Here is a 16,540-nt window from a genome sequence, read left to right as displayed (position 1 = left end):
GCTCAGTGGTAATGCCTTTGCCCCATGTCTAGGCTTTCTGAGTTCAAATCCCCTTTCAGCCTCAAAAAATATTTACATTTTATTATGCCCTAGATAAGAGGCAAATTTAAATGATGTGTGACGCTGATGTGTGACGATGATATCTCACTTCCTTCACTTCTCAGTGTCACAAAACATTTTAGCTTTACTGTGGTTTTATATGCTACATCACATAGATGAACAAAAATCACAAGCTCATCCAAGGCAGGCTGGTAGCTCCCTGGTAATGCTGCTGCTCCATGTCCAGGCTTTATGAGTTCAAAACCCCTTTCAGCCTCTAACAAGTGTTTATATTTTATTATGCCCTAGATAAGAGGCAAATTTAAATGATGTGTGACGCTGATAACTCACGTTCTTCACTTCTCAGTGTCACAAGGGATCTTAGGTTTACTGTGTTTTTTGCTATACTACATCTCATACATCAAAAAAATCACCACCTTTGGTGTCTAAAGCTATAGCTCAGTGGTAAGACACTTGCTTTGCATGCAGTGTTCATGGGTTCAAAGCCTCTTCCAGGCTTTTAATAAAATTTATATTTTATTGAGCTCTAGATCAGAGACAAATTCAAGTGGTGTGTGATGTAAGTAGTCCTTTTTTTATTTTATTAAGAGTACATGGGCAGCACTATAGTAAAGGGGGCCCTGTATACAGAGCTGTATCCTGGATTTTACATATCTACTGTATATATGTGTATTATACACACAGTGTGCTATAGCTTCACCACACTGAGATTTGCTCAGAAAGCTGATCTACATATTACTGCTTTATCCACAGACACAATATATGATCATACAGATCGCAGTACTAAGTGATAGCTTCTAAGTATAGAAACCATGTGCTAATGTTATAGCTTGGAGGTTACATTAATGGCTTTGCAGGCTGAAGTCCCCAGAAAGACATATGTTTTTTTCTTTAATAGCATATACTATAATAAATAATATGTCATTAACCCATAAGATACCAGCGCTCTACATGTATGTCGCTGGAAACACGGTCACAAATCCCAGCGCCATACAGGTACAGCGCTCTGATCGGGCGGCCACAGGAGCTACTCCCGCCGATCAGCTGCAGGGGTCCGGCAGGCACTAATAGATGGACCCCTACTGTATGCATCGGCATCGGTGAAAACACTGATGCCGGCTCATTAACCCTTGCACTGCCGCGGTCAGCGCTGACGGCTGCATGTGCGGTATCCCCGTGGTGCTGTGACGTCAGCCTGGTGTCTAGCCCTGTCAGTCAATGGGGGGAGGGGTGTGTGTGCAGAGCACAGGGGGTGTTATAGAGCATTGCTCAGAATAGGGTTGCCACCCACGGGAATGACCCGGACAGTCCGGGTTTGCAATCCTGTGCCAGGGTACAAGCCTTTGTCAGACCCGGGCACAGGATCAGCTGTGAATGATGGCGGCGGTGGCTGGGCACAGGGAGATGAGCGCTTCCATTATGGAAGTGCTCATCTCCATAGTCATCTGTATCGCCGTCCTCAGGACAGTGATACAGACGGATGTGCTGCGGCGGGGCAGGGGAGGGAGAGGCGTCTCCCTCCCCTGTTCCTCTAATAGGCTGCGGACCTTGTGCCTGCAGCCTATCAGAGGCTGGTGCAGGCGGTGCGATGATGTCATCACGCCGCCTGAGCCATACAGCACGGTACACAGGCCGGGAAGAGGCCTGCATCGCATCGTTGGAGGTAAGTAAAAGTTTTTTTGTTTTTTTTTTAGAAGAGAGGCACCTGAAATTGGCACATATGGGGGAAGGGGTGGAAAGAGGCACCTTATACTGGCACATATTGGGGAGGAGGAGAAATGAGGCACTTGAAACTGGCACATATGGGGGAAGAAGGGGGAGAGGCACCTTATACTGGCACATATTGGGGGGGGGAATGAGGCACTTGAAACTGCCACATATGGGGGAAGGGGTGGAAAGAGGCACCTTATACTGGCACATATTGGGGGGGAATGAGGCACTTGAAACTGCCACATATGGGGGAAGGGGGGAAAGAGGCACCTCATACTGGCACATATTGGGGGGGGGGGAGAATGAGGCACTTGAAACTGCCACATATGGGGGGAAGGGAGGGAAAGAGGCACCTTATACTGGCAAATATTGGGGGGGAAATGAGGCACTTGATACTGGCACATATAAGGGAAGGGGGGGAAGAGGCACCTTATACTGGCACATATTGGGGGGAGAAAAGAGGAACTTCTTACTGACACATGGGGGGGCATCTATGGGGGGCACTTCTTACTGGCACATTATTTGGGGGCTTCTACTGAGGCCACAAAGAAGGGGTATTTTATATGGGGGGCTCTGTGTGGTACTAGTATTATCAGGGGGTTTATCTGTTTCTGCAGTATAGTATTGGGGAGCACAGCGGCACAGTATTGGGGGTAGTAGGATGATTTGTCCAGAAGATGGGAGAATGATGGAAAAGTAGTAAACTAAGATATTTATTGTCAAACTGCAGAGACGAGAAATGGCTGAAAAATGGTGTCTGGTCTGAAGGTCTGAAAGGAGAAGATGAGGAAAGAGAACATCTACATCAAAGGAGACGTCACTGGATGTAAGAGGTATGAGGCGCTGTATTTCTGTAGTGACAGGATCAGGGGCGTAACGATCGTGGTGCGACAGCGACCAGGGGTGGAGGCAGGGCATGGGTGTGGCTGGAGGTGGGACATGGGCATGGCTGGAGGTGGGGCCTGGAAGGGGGCCCTCCCTCCCTTCTGTTCGGGTTTGGCTTGAAGAAAAGGTGGCAACCCTAAACGCCATGCGCAAAACCCGAGCATGGTACAAAGAAGTTGCGGTCTACTTGGTGCAGGTTGCCTTGTACAACTCTTTTGTGCTGTCCCAGAGCGCTGGCAACACAGGGAAATTCCTTCAGTTCTATGAGGCAGTCCTCAAGGACCTGATCTTTCCTGACCGGGAAAGAGCAGGGCGGAGTACCTCGGGAACTGGAGGCGCCAGGATTGTCCCTGGCCAACACTTTCAAGGTGTGGTTCCCCCATACTGGAAAGAAGGGACGGTCCCAAAAAAAAGTGCAGCGTGTGTAACAGGAGGGGGTAACGGAAGGACACCACCACTCAGTGCGACACGTGCCCCGATCATCCGGGCCTCTGCATTGATGGTTGCTTCAGGGAGTACCACACTTCCATGGAGTACTAAATTTATAATCCCCTTCCCCCATTTAAATTTATTTCTCCACAGTCTTCACAGGAATAGCTGCAAAGTGGAGGAGAAAAGTCAAAATCTCTTTTTTTACACTAACATGTTCTTGTAGCCTCTTTTATTTAATTTTTACAAGGGGTAATAGGAGAAAACGCGCCCCATATGTGGACGTAAAGTGCTCTGCGGGTGAACTACATGGCTCAGAAGAGAAGGAGCGCCATTGCGATTTTGGTTGTCCAAAATCCCAATAGCGCTCTTTCTCTTCTGAGCCGTGTAGTTCACCTGCAGATCACTCTACATCCACATATGAGGTATTTTCTGACTCGGGAGAAATTGGGCTATAAACTGTTGGGTGAACAAGTTCGTTTGCTCCACCATCAGATTCACAAATTGTTCACTGAATAAAAACAAAAAATGTCATATTCAGTGAAGCCCACTGTGCGAATCTGGATTCCTGGTTGGCCAACAAAGTCAGGAATCAAGGGCTCAAAATCCTCTGGGGTACTCCAGCCAAGTTCACCGGTAGAGGGATCAGGTGAACTTGCCGGGTGGGCCGGAAAACTAGTACGAGCCCCAGGGCTGCTCATACTAGTGTGGGACACAGGGTTCCTTGCATGGGCGGCTCCTGGCTCCGCCTGGCGGCGTCTCCGACACCTTGGGGCTGATCATCATCACTAGATGATTAGGAGAACAAGGATGATAACAGGAAAGTGGGGTCATCCTCGTCCTCACAGGGGCTCTCGGAGTCGGAGAGCAGCTGGGCGTATGCCTCCTCGGCCGAGAACATCCAGCGGGCCATCTTAGAACGCTAAAGGGGAGTGCGTGTGTGTGTAAAACTTTATTTAGTGTGTGTGTGGGGGGGGGGGGGGGTGGTGTGTTTTTATGTATACCCTACCCTAACCCACCCTAACCTAACAGAATCCCCGAAAAATTGCTCACAGCGCAAAAACTCGCTGATCAGTGGTACCAAGCTGATCAGCGGTGGGGTCGGCGATGCGCTAACAGTGGCCAGGCGCTCTTTTACAGCTAAGAGTGACGGCCACAGTCAGTACACCTACAAAAAGAAAAAAAAATGCGCTTGCGCCCCAAAATATGTGGGAGGGGGCAAGCTGCAGCACCCCTGGGGGGACGGGGGTCGCACAAGTTGCTGTGGACCCTAGACACCCTCAGATCCGGGTGCTGCACAAAAAAAATACTTTTTTTTTCCACTACCCCTGCCTAACCTAAAGCTCTCCCTAAATGTTTATATGCCAGATGGCACTTTATGGGGTCTCAGGGGCCACGGATGGCGGGGGATTGTGTGGGATGCAGATGGACCGACACAGGGCTCCTCTCTCCTTACTCACACAGAAGTCTGTGGGCGGGGAGAGCGGAGCTCCAGGACGTTATCTCCAGGTCAGTCCCTCCAGCCAATCACAGACGATCCTCACCCTCATCCTCCGTCACCGCCACCTCACAGGATCTGCAGAGGGTGATTGGTGGTGTATATTACACCACTGATCACCCTCCTATTCCGGGTCACCGGAGACCTGAATAACCTGGAAATGCTGCAAACCGCAGGTCTGAATTGACCTGCGGTTAGCAGCAATCGCCGGTATGGGGGGGGGGGGGGGGGGAGAAGGGGTCACAGGACCCCACCTCGGCATTGTCACAGGGTGCCTTCTGAATGATTTCAGCAGGCACACCGTTGCTAACACTGCCCGCCGCACAGCGGTGATCGGAAATACACAGGTACACCCTGTGTCCCTAAGAGGTTAAAGAGGCTCTGTCACCAGAATCAAACCTATTAGACCATACATACTGCCTGGTAGGGCTCATTATGCTGATTATATATGATAAATAGCTGCAGAGATATGCAGAGATTCATATGCAAATAAACAGATCGAGCACTCATAGGCGGGGCTGAATATTCTGAGCAATGCTCTATAACACCACCTGTGCTCTGCACACACACCCCTCCCCCCATTGACTGACAGGGCTAGACACCAGGCTGACGTCACAGCACCACGGGGATACCGCACATGCAGCCGTCAGCGCTGACCGCAGCAGTGCAAGGGTTAATGAGCCGGCATCAGTGTTTTCACCGATGCCGGTGCATACAGCAGGGGTCCAACTATTAGTGCCTGCCGGACCCCTGCAGCTGATCGGGCGGGAGTAGCTCCTGTGGCCGCCCGATCAGAGCACTGTACCTGTATGGCGCTGGGATTTGTGACCGTGTTTCCAGCGACATACATGTAGAGCGCTGGTATCTTATGGGTTAATGACATATTATTTATTATAGTATATGCTATTAAAGAAAAAAACATATGTCTTTCTGGCGACTTCAGCCTGCAAAGCCATTAATGTAACCTCCAAGCTATAACATTAGCACATGGTTTCTATACTTAGAAGCTATCACTTAGTACTGCGATCTGTATGATCATATATTGTGTCTGTGGATAAAGCAGTAATATGTAGATCAGCTTTCTGAGCAAATCTCAGTGTGGTGAAGCTATAGCACACTGTGTGTATAATACACATATATACAGTAGATATGTAAAATCCAGGATACAGCTCTGTATACAGGGCCCCCTTTACTATAGTGCTGCCCATGTACTCTTAATAAAATAAAAAAAGGACTACTTACATCACACACCACTTGAATTTGTCTCTGATCTAGAGCTCAATAAAATATAAATTTTATTAAAAGCCTGGAAGAGGCTTTGAACCCATGAACACTGCATGCAAAGCAAGTGTCTTACCACTGAGCTATAGCTTTAGACACCAAAGGTGGTGATTTTTTTGTTATATGAGATGTAGTATAGCAAAAAACACAGTAAACCTAAGATCCCTTGTGACACTGAGAAGTGAAGAACGTGAGTTATCAGCGTCACACATCATTTAAATTTGCCTCTTATCTAGGGCATAATAAAATATAAACACTTGTTAGAGGCTGAAAGGGGTTTTGAACTCATAAAGCCTGGACATGGGGCAACAGCATTACCAGGGAGCTACCAGCCTGCCTTGGATGAGCTTGTGATTTTTGTTCATCTATGTGATGTAGCATATAAAACCACAGTAAAGCTAAAATGTTTTGTGACACTGAGAAGTGAAGGAAGTGAGATATCATCGTCACACATCAGCGTCACACATCATTTAAATTTGCCTCTTATCTAGGGCATAATAAAATGTAAATATTTTTTTGAGGCTGAAAGGGGAATTGAACTCAGAAAGCATAGACATGGGGCAACAGCATTACCACTGAGCTACCAGTTTGCCTTGTATGAGCTTGGGCATTTTGTTCATCTATGTGATGAAGCATTCAAAACCACAGTAAACCTAAAATCCTTTGTTCCCTTCCTTACCACTGAGCTATCAGCTATGCGCTCATAACACTGTAATGTGTTAGCTTACAGCAATTTAGGCACAGAGCTATAAGCTCAGCAATAGACATACTTTGGTTGTGTGATTTAGCATACAAATACATAGTATATCTATAACTCATTCTCACTTTGACCCTGACCTATGAAGAGCATAAGTCAAACTCAGGTGTCAGGGTCAGGTGTCAGGGTCAGGTGTCAAAGTCAGGTGTCAGAGTCAGGTGTCAGAGTCAGGTGTCAGAGTCAGGTGTCAGGGTCAAGTGTCAGGTGTCAGAGTCAGGTGTCAGAGTCAGGTGTCAGAGTCAGGTGTCAGAGTCAGGTGTCGGTGTCAGGTGTCGGTGTCAGGGTCAGGTGTCAGGTGTCAGGTGTCGGTGTCGGTGTCAGGGTCAGGTGTCAGAGTCAGGTGTCAGAGTCAGGTGTCAGGGTCAGGGTCAGGTGTCAGAGTCAGATGTCACGGTCAGGTGTCACGGTCAGGTATCAGGGTCAGGTATCAGGGTCAGGTGTCACATTGGCATTATTTTGATACTTGACTATGATATCTGACCATGTCCTAAAATGAACACTGTACAAATGAGGAATGAATCAATATACACAATAAAAATAAAAAAAAATACATGATTAAAAGTCAAATCAAAAGGACTCATGAATCACATGCTAGCAGCTGCACAAATTCCGATTCCAACATATTGGAAACCCTGAGATGTCCCTTCTATTCTACATAAATAAAATTGACCAATTTGCAAGATTTTGAGAAGATATTACAGTGGGAATTAAGCTTCATATATTCAGACAGACTTTCAAGCATTCTCTTACAAACATGGTCTTTGCATACATCTCACCTTGATGATACGTGAAGTCTTCCAACTCTTAAATAACTCTTAAACCTTAAATTAAATCATTACATTTACACCCTGAATTGTAAGATATTTTATATGCACCTCATTTACTGATCTTTTGATAGAACTATTTACACATACCTTTCTAAACTTTGTTCAGACAAACCCATCCGGAGGATAGCGGATTCCTTCCATATCTCCGTACCCTACTACCACTCTCCCCTTATTCCCAACTCTGCCCCTCCCCCACCTATTCCATAGTTCCTGGTAGCATTAGTAGCTAACGTAAGTTGATCTGTTGTAATACGTGACAGTTGATATTGGTAATCAATATCAAGGCTTCATGGTGATATTATACTACTCACTGTGATAATTCAGAAATACATATATATTACTGCTTCTGAAAAAATATTATATCACCATCTGCCTATTGCGATTAACTGTTACCATCTGGTTTTGAAAATATTTTACAAGAAAACCGCGATCAAAAGTGTGTCCATGATCGTGTATATATAGCTAGTGTTACTATACAGAATAATCAAATGAACCATGATACCTAAATATGTGTATAATATATCCAGTGCATAATTGTGGCAATAAAACGTAATAAAGAATCGCCGAACACCTGGAAATTCGTAAACAACATATGGCGTTCATATAATTCAATGTACAATGAGTTACAAGGTTCAACCTGGTATGAGCTATGCATAGAAGCGCTATAGCACACTTGACATCACATGATAAACCCCATCACCTGAATGCCGTAAAAAATAAAATAAATAAAAACTGTTAAAACAACAATTTTTTGTCACCTTACATCATAAAAAGTGTAATACCAAGTGATCAAATAATCATAGGTACCCCAAAATAGTACCAATCAAACCATCAACTCATCCGGCAAAAATTGAGCTCCCACATAAGACAATCGCCCGAAAAATTTAAAAAATATGGCTTTCAGAATACGGAGACACTAAAACATGATTTTTCTTTTTTCAAAAATTCTTCTATTGTGTAAAACTAAAATAAAGAAAGAAAAATAGACATATTAGGTATTGCTACATCAGTAATGACCTGCTCTATAAACATATCACATGATCTACCCCCTAAGGTAAGTGGTGTAAAAAGATAAAATAAAACCTGTGCGAAAACAAAAAAATTTTTTTCACCTTACCCCAAAAAGTGTAATGTTGAATGATCAAAAAAAAATCACATGCACCCAAAAATGGTACCAATAAAAACGTCAACTCTTCCCGTAAAAAAACAAGCCCCTACACAAGACGATCGGCAGAAAAATAAAAAAATATGGTTTTAAAAATATGGAGACATAAAAACATTATTATTTTTTTTTTCAAAAATGCTTTATTATGTAAAACGGAAACATAAAAAGTTGTCATATTTGGTATTTTTGCGTCCATATTAATCTTCTCTATAAAAATAGCATATGATCTAACCTGTCAGGTCAATAGTCACAAACCAGCGGGTGTGAACCTACTGTGCCACTGACTGGCTATACTCTGGGGGCGCGTGTTTAAGCAACTACCTGGTATTCGCTAGAGCCTCAGATGGTGAGGATAGACTTGAGCCGTTAGGGTAGTTGCCAGGGGCTACTCCAGAGCAATCCCCGAGTCAGTGGCAGCTGGTCCAGGCGGACCAGTAGATACCTGGGTAGGTACCAGAAGTACCAGAAGTACACGCGTAGTCAGGCAGGCGGGGTCATTACCAGGAGCAACAGTGCACTACTGAAGGATGAGGCAGAGGCGTAGTCAGACAGGCAAAAGGTTGGGGCAGGCGGCACAGGTATAGGTCAGGCAATCTGTGTCAGCAACAGGAGAGACAAGACAAGCAGACAGGGATCAGACGATAAACAGAGTCCAGGAACGAAGTATAAATCAGGAGCACACGAGAGTATCAGGAACCAACAAACTCAAGGACCTTGACATTGAGGCATCTGGGAAGAGGGCTGAGTCACTTAAATACCTGCAGGAGAGCCAGGGTTGGTCAGCGAGATCACCTGACCTAACCCACACAGCCCAGAGAGTAATGTGCTCAGCCCTTAGAGTAGTGTAGCACAAAACCAGCCGACCTCATGCTGTGTCCAGGGCTGAGTGGAAGCTGTGGAGCGGAATCCTCAAAAGCAATACCACCTACAGAAACTGAGCCCAGAACCGCAGTGGTGAAATGGGAAGCACCGACCACAGGTCACCGCTGAGCACGGTGCCCGGAACCGCGGTGATAAGCGGGGTAAGCAAAGGAACAGCGGCGTACAGTAGCCGCTGTTACATCAACATTGTAAAAAACAAAAAATAATAAAATTTGTTTGGCTTGTTAACCCTTGCTGTATTACAGGAAAAATGGATTAAAATGGGAAATCTGCCAATAAAGTGAAATTCTGAAATTTCATGTACATTTTCCTTTAATTCTTATGAAACACCTAAAGCGTTAACAAAGTTTGAAAAATCCGTTTTGAATACCTTGAGGGGTGTAGTCTCTAAAATGGGGGGTAATTCATGGGTGGCTTCTATTATGTAAGACCAACAGTGACTTCATAACTGAACTGGTCCATAAAAAAGTTTTAAGATTTGGTCTAAAAATGGCATTTACAAAATGATCCAAACATAAAGTATACATATGGGAAATGTAAAGTAATAAATACAGTGGGATGCGAAAGTTTGGGCAACTTTGTTAATCGTCATGATTTTCCTGTATAAATCGTTGGTTGTTACGATAAAAAATGTCAATTAAATATATCATATAGGAGACACACACAGTGATATTTGAGAAGTGAAATGAAGTTTATTGGATTTACAGAAAGTGTGCTATAATTGTTTAAACAAAATTAGGCAGATGCATAAATTTGGGCACTGTCGAGTATTTATTTCATATAAGATATGAAATCATAAAAATTATGATTTCATATTTTTATGAAAAATGAAAAAATGAAAAATTTAATTGGTGGACATATAAACACCAGTTCTTTTATTGATGAGATCTAAAGTTAATTCGTGCAGCTAATGAAACAAGGTGCAATTAATTATATAAAATATAATTTATTACAAATAAATACAGTAAAAATGGCATACAAATTAATACAAGGACAATATCAAAATTGACCACAAGATGGTGCTCCACCATTTACGCCAGGCTCACTTAATTTTCTACACCAAGTACAATACAATGCAACTCTTTTTTTTATCAAATTATTACCGATTAGTGTACTGGTTATCAAAACATTATGATGCAACGAAAAACAATAGAAATGAATCTGTGGAAAGTCCCTTATGCTCAATCAAAGAATACGGCAGTAAGAGACACATAAATAAATACGCCCGTTGGCCTAACTACGGATAATAAAATCCGATCAGAGATCCCACTCTGATATTAAAGGGCTTCTGTCACCCCACTAAAGTCATTTATTTTTTTTTGGGCTAGTTAAATTACTTATCCTGCGATATATGAGAATATAATGGTCTTACTTACTTTGATTCAGCAGTTTCTTCTAAAAACAAACTTTTATAATATGTAAATTAGGTCTCTACCAGCAAGTAGGGCGGCTACTTGCTGGTAGCAGCTGCAGAAAACCGCCCCCTCGTCGTGTTGATTGACAGGGCCAGCCGGGATCTCCTCCTCCGGCCAGCCCTGTCGGCATTTTAAAAATCGCGCGCCTGTGTTCATTCTGCGCAGGCGCTCTAAGATGAGGAGGCTCGCCTCCTCAGAACTCCCTCAGTACGCCTGCACCGATGACGTCTTCAATTTCGGTGATGTCATCGGCGCAGGCGCACTGAGGGAGTTCTGAGGAGGCGAGTCTCCTCATCTCAGAGCGCCTGCGCAGAATGAACACAGGAGCGCGATTTTTAAAATGCCGACGGCTGGCCGGAGGAGGAGATCCCGGCTGGCCCTGTCAATCAACACGACGAGGGGGCTGTTTTCTGCAGCTGCTACCAGCAAGTAGCCGCCCTACTTGCTGGTAGAGACCTAATTTACATATTATAAAAGTTCGTTTTTAGAACAAACTGCTGAATCAAAGTAAGTAAGACCATTATATTTTCATATATCGCAGGATAAGTAATTTAACTAGCCCAAAAAAAAAAATGACTTTAGTGGGGTGACAGAAGCCCTTTAACCACCTCCGGACCGCCTAACGCACGGATGCGTCCGGAAGGTGGTTGATTCATTCCTCCTGGACGCATCCGTGCGTCATCTCGCGAGACGCGAGATTTCGGTCAGAGCCGGCCCGCGCATGCGCATCGCGGGCCGGCAAAAGTTAAAGTACAAGTTCGTCACCAGCCTGCCAGCAACGATCATTGGCTGGCAGGCTGGCGATTTTCAAAAAAACGAATCACAAGCCGTATAACAGATCATATTAGTAAATATGATCTGTTATATGGCTTGTCTGCTCCTCTGCTGGTCCTTTTTGTCGGTTGGATCCAGCAGAGGAGCAGAGATCACAGTGAGTAGCACCAACACTACACTTTAGCCCCAGATAACCCCCCTGCACCCCAATTAACCCTTTGATCACCCCTTTGATCGCCCCTGTCAATCACTAGTGAAAGGAAAAAAGTGATCAGTGTAAACTGTCACTTTTTTTTTTTCACTGGTATTGACTGTTAGGTTTTAGGAATAGTTTAGGCCCCTTGGTTAGGTAGTTTAGGGATCAGTTAGCGCCCAGCCCACCGCACCGCAGTCACTTATTCGCTGTTTAGCGTATCGCTAATCAACATTTGTACTTTTATAGTATCTGTAAGTGATCAAAACTGATCACGGTCAGATCTATAATAGAATTAGTGTCACCTTAGCTCGCCCTCCACCCAAAACGCAGTGTTTGCCCGATCAGGCCTGATCGGTCGCCCACACGTGCGTTCACCCACGCCCGCCCCACCGCAGTGACAAAAAATTTTGTTTTTTTGATCACTGCACATTCACTTTACACGCGCTGCGGCGATAAAAAAATCAGTTTTGATATTTTTTATCAACCGCAGCGGCCTCCGGTACTTCGCTAGCCTCCGATTTGTAAGACAGGCTTGCTTTTTTTCTTGGGTAGTCTCAGGGAATACCCCTAAATTTAATTGCCCAAATTGTCAAACAGGGGGTATTCTTCTGAAGAGGCCTACAGGATTCTGACCCAGTCGGATGAGGAGTGGGAACCCTCATCTGATGAATCTAGCGGGTCAGAATATGAACCTGTAGAAAGCAGTGGCTCTCTGACCCAAAGTTCGGACGAGGAGGCTGAGGTCCCTGATAGCACCAGGCGTACCCGGTCCCGTGTCGCTAGACCACAGGTTGCGCAGGATCCGCTTCAAGAGCAGCACAGTGGGGCTGGCGCTGCCGGATCACGTGGTGAGGCATACACCAGCAGCGCAGCCCTTCCTGGACCTAGTACCAGCACTGCCGTACAACATGGTGAAGTAGCGAGCACCAGAAGGGCAGTTGAAGCTGGTACGGTGGCATGTGCAGTAGTTACCCCGTCGCAGCCACCGCACAGACAGGCCCGTAGAGCCCCTAGAATCCCTGAGGTGCTGGCAAACCCTGATTGGCAGTCACCAACTTCAGCCGCACCATTAGTTCCCCCTTTCACCGCCCAGTCTGGAGTTCGGGTTGAGACGGCTCAGATCGGTTCGGCCCTGGGATTTTTTGAGCTGTTCTTGACTGCGGAGCTCTTAGACTTAGTTGTGGCAGAAACAAATCGGTATGCCACACAATTTATAACCGCCAACCCGGGAAGCTTTTATGCCCACCCTTTCCGGTGGAAACCAGTCCAAGTTTCCGAAATTAACATTTTTTTGGGCCTTCTCTTCAACATGGGTCTAACTAAAAAGCATGAATTGCGGTCATATTGGTCCACGAACCCAATTCATCACATGCCCATGTTCTCTGCTGCTATGTCCAGGACACGATTTGAGACCATCCTGCGTTTCCTGCATTTTAGCGACAACACCACCTCCCGTCCCAGAGGCCACCCAGCTTTTGACCGGCTCCACAAAATTCGGCCCCTCATAGACCATTTCAATCAGAAATTTTCAGATTTGTATACCCCAGAGCAAAACATCTGCATAGACGAGTCCCTAATACATTTTACCGGGCGCCTTGGCTTCAAACAATACATCCCAAGCAAGCGTGCCCGGTATGGGGTCAAATTGTATAAGCTCTGTGAAAGGGCCACAGGCTATACCCACAAATTTCGTGTCTATGAGGGAAAAGATCAGACCCTGGAGCCGGTCGGTTGCCCTGACTACCTGGGGAGCAGTGGGAAGACAGTCTGGGACTTGGTGTCACCCTTATTCGGCAAGGGGTACCATCTTTATGTGGACAATTTCTACACAAGTGTGGCCCTCTTTAGGCATTTGTTTCTAGAACAGATTTGCGCCTGTGGCACCGTGCGACCTAGTCGCCGGGGCTTCCCCCAATGGCTCGTTACCACCCGTCTTGCAAGGGGGGAGAGGGCTGCCTTGTGTAACGAAGAACTGCTCGCGGTGAAATGGAGAGACAAGCGTGACGTTTACATGCTCTTCTCCATTCACACAGACACGGCAATCCAAATTGAGCGAGCAACCCGTGTCATTGAAAAGCCCCTCTCAGTCCACGACTATAATGCGCTCATGGGAGGGGTGGACTTCAATGACCAGATGTTGTCTCCGTATTTAGTGTCCCGCAGAACCAGATGCTGGTATAAGAAGGTGTCTGTATATTTGATTCAATTGGCTCTGTATAATAGTTTTGTTCTCTACAGTAAGGCTGGGAGAACACGATCCTTCCTAAAATTCCAGGAAGAGATCATCGAGAACCTCCTGTATCCAGAAGGTTCCGTGGCCCCATCCACCAGTGTAGTTAGCCGTCTACACGAGCGACATTTCCCCAATGTCGTTGCCGGTACCTCAACCCAACCGTCAACCCGAAAAAGATGTCGTGTCTGTAGCAGGAGTGGAATAAGGCGTGACACCCGCTAATTCTGTCCTGACTGTCCTGACCACCCTGCCCTATGCTTAGGGGAGTGTTTCCGGAAGTACCACACACAGGTACACCTAGCATAGGGATCACATCTCACCAGGACAGGCACACAGGGCTATTAGGGCCCATTCACTCACAGCTGCTGCAAACGTCTCCTTTCACCTGGGACAAAGTGCATAACGTACTTCGCCACATCTTTGGGCGATTTGCGCTTTGCACATTGACCCATGGGGAAGGAGAGGTTTGTTCTATAAAGGTAAAAAAAAAAAAAAAATAGTAAGCAAAATGGTTAATGTTCAGTTCAAAAAGTTCAAGTTTATATGTTCTGTTCCAAAGTTAATAAAATTATTGCGTTGCGGCCTGTTTTTTCTTTTTTTTTTTTTTTTTACCTTCCAGGTGGACCAACCGATCGACTAGCTGCAGCACTGATGTGCATTCTGACAGAAGCATTGCGCTGCTGTCAGATTACACGCAAGTCGGTGTATGCGGCGCTGCAAGACGAGATTTCTCCTCTGCAGTAAAAGATACGTTTGCCAAGGCATATGAGCTGAGGAGGTGGCGGTGTTCCTATGCTTTGGCAAACACTTTGTATATAAAAAATAAAATAAAAATCCCGGCAATGATTTATTCATCCACATCGATTGATGTGAATGGAGAAATCTGGTTTGCCAGGGCATACGAGCTAAGTGGGTATTGATGTTGGGCGGAGCTCCTATGTCCTGGCAGACGCCTTTCCCCTCCTTTTTTTTTTTGGCAGAGATTATTTCATCCACATTGATCGATGCGAATGAAGAAATCTGTGCCGTTCATTTTTTTCTTTCAGCCCAGAGGCTGAACGGAAAAAAAAAATCTCATTACCTGCATGCTCAATATAAGGAGAATAGCAAAAACTCCTAATGCTGGCCATACATGTAATGATTGCCGAGACCCTCAAATGCCAGGGAAGTACAAACACCCCACAACTGACCCCATTTTGGAAAGAAGACACCCCAAGGTATTCGCTGAGGGGCATATTGAGTCCATGAAAGATTTAAATTTTTGTCCCAAGTTAGCGGAAAGTGAGACTTTGTGAGAAAAAAAAAAAAAATCAATTTCCGCTAACTTATGCAAAAAAAAAAAATTCGATGAACTCGCCAGGCCCCTCATTGAATACCTTGGGGTGTCTTCTTTCCAAAATGGGGTCACATGTGGGGTATTTATACTGCCCTGGCTTTTTAGGGGCCCTAAAGCGTGTGAAGAAGTCTGGGTTCCAAATGTCTAAAAATGCCCTCCTAAAAGGAATTTGGGCCCCTTTGCGCATCTAGGCTGCAAAAAAGTGTCACACATGTGGTATCGCCGTACTCAGGAGAAGTTGGGCAATGTGTTTTGGGGTGTCATTTTACATATACCCATGCTGGGTGAGAGAAATATCTTGGTCAAATGCCAACTTTGTATAAAAAAATGGGAAAAGTTGTCTTTTGCCGAGATACTTCTCTCACCCAGCATGGGTATATGTAAAATGACATCCCAAAACACATTGCTCAACTTCTCCTGAGTACGGAGATACCCCATGTGTGACACTTTTTTGCAGCCTAGGTGGGCAAAGGGGCCCACATTCCAAAGAGCACCTTTCGGATTTCACAGGTCATTTACCTACTTACCACACATTTGGGCCCCTAGAATGCCAGGGCAGTATAACTACCCCACAAGTGACCCCATTTTGGAAAGAATACACCCCAAGGTATTCCGTGAGGGGCATGGCGAGTTCCTAGAATTTTTTATTTTTTGTCACAAGTTAGCGGAAAATGATGATTTTTTTATTTTTTTTCTTACAAAGTCTCATATTCCACTAACTTGTGACAAAAAAATAAAAACTTCTATGAACTCACTATGCCCATCAGCGAATACCTTGGGGTGTCTTCTTTCCAAAATGGGGTCACTTGTGGGGTAGTTATACTGCCCTGGCATTCTAGGGGCCCAAATGTGTGGTAAGAAGTTTGAAATCAAAATGTGTAAAAAATGACCGGTGAAATCCGAAAGGTGCTCTTTGGAATGTGGGCCCCTTTGCCCACCTAGGCTGCAAAAAAGTGCCACACATGTGGTATCGCCGTACTCAGGAGAAGTTGGGGAATGTGTTTTGGGGTGTCATTTTACATATACCCATGCTGGGTGAGATAAATATCTTCTCACCCAGCATGGGTATATGTAAAATGACACCCCAAAACA

This window comes from Bufo bufo, chromosome 1 (assembly GCF_905171765.1).
Source record: "Bufo bufo chromosome 1, aBufBuf1.1, whole genome shotgun sequence".
In the NCBI taxonomy this organism is placed as follows: Eukaryota; Metazoa; Chordata; class Amphibia; order Anura; family Bufonidae; genus Bufo; species Bufo bufo.
This window is presented reverse-complemented; position numbering follows the sequence as displayed.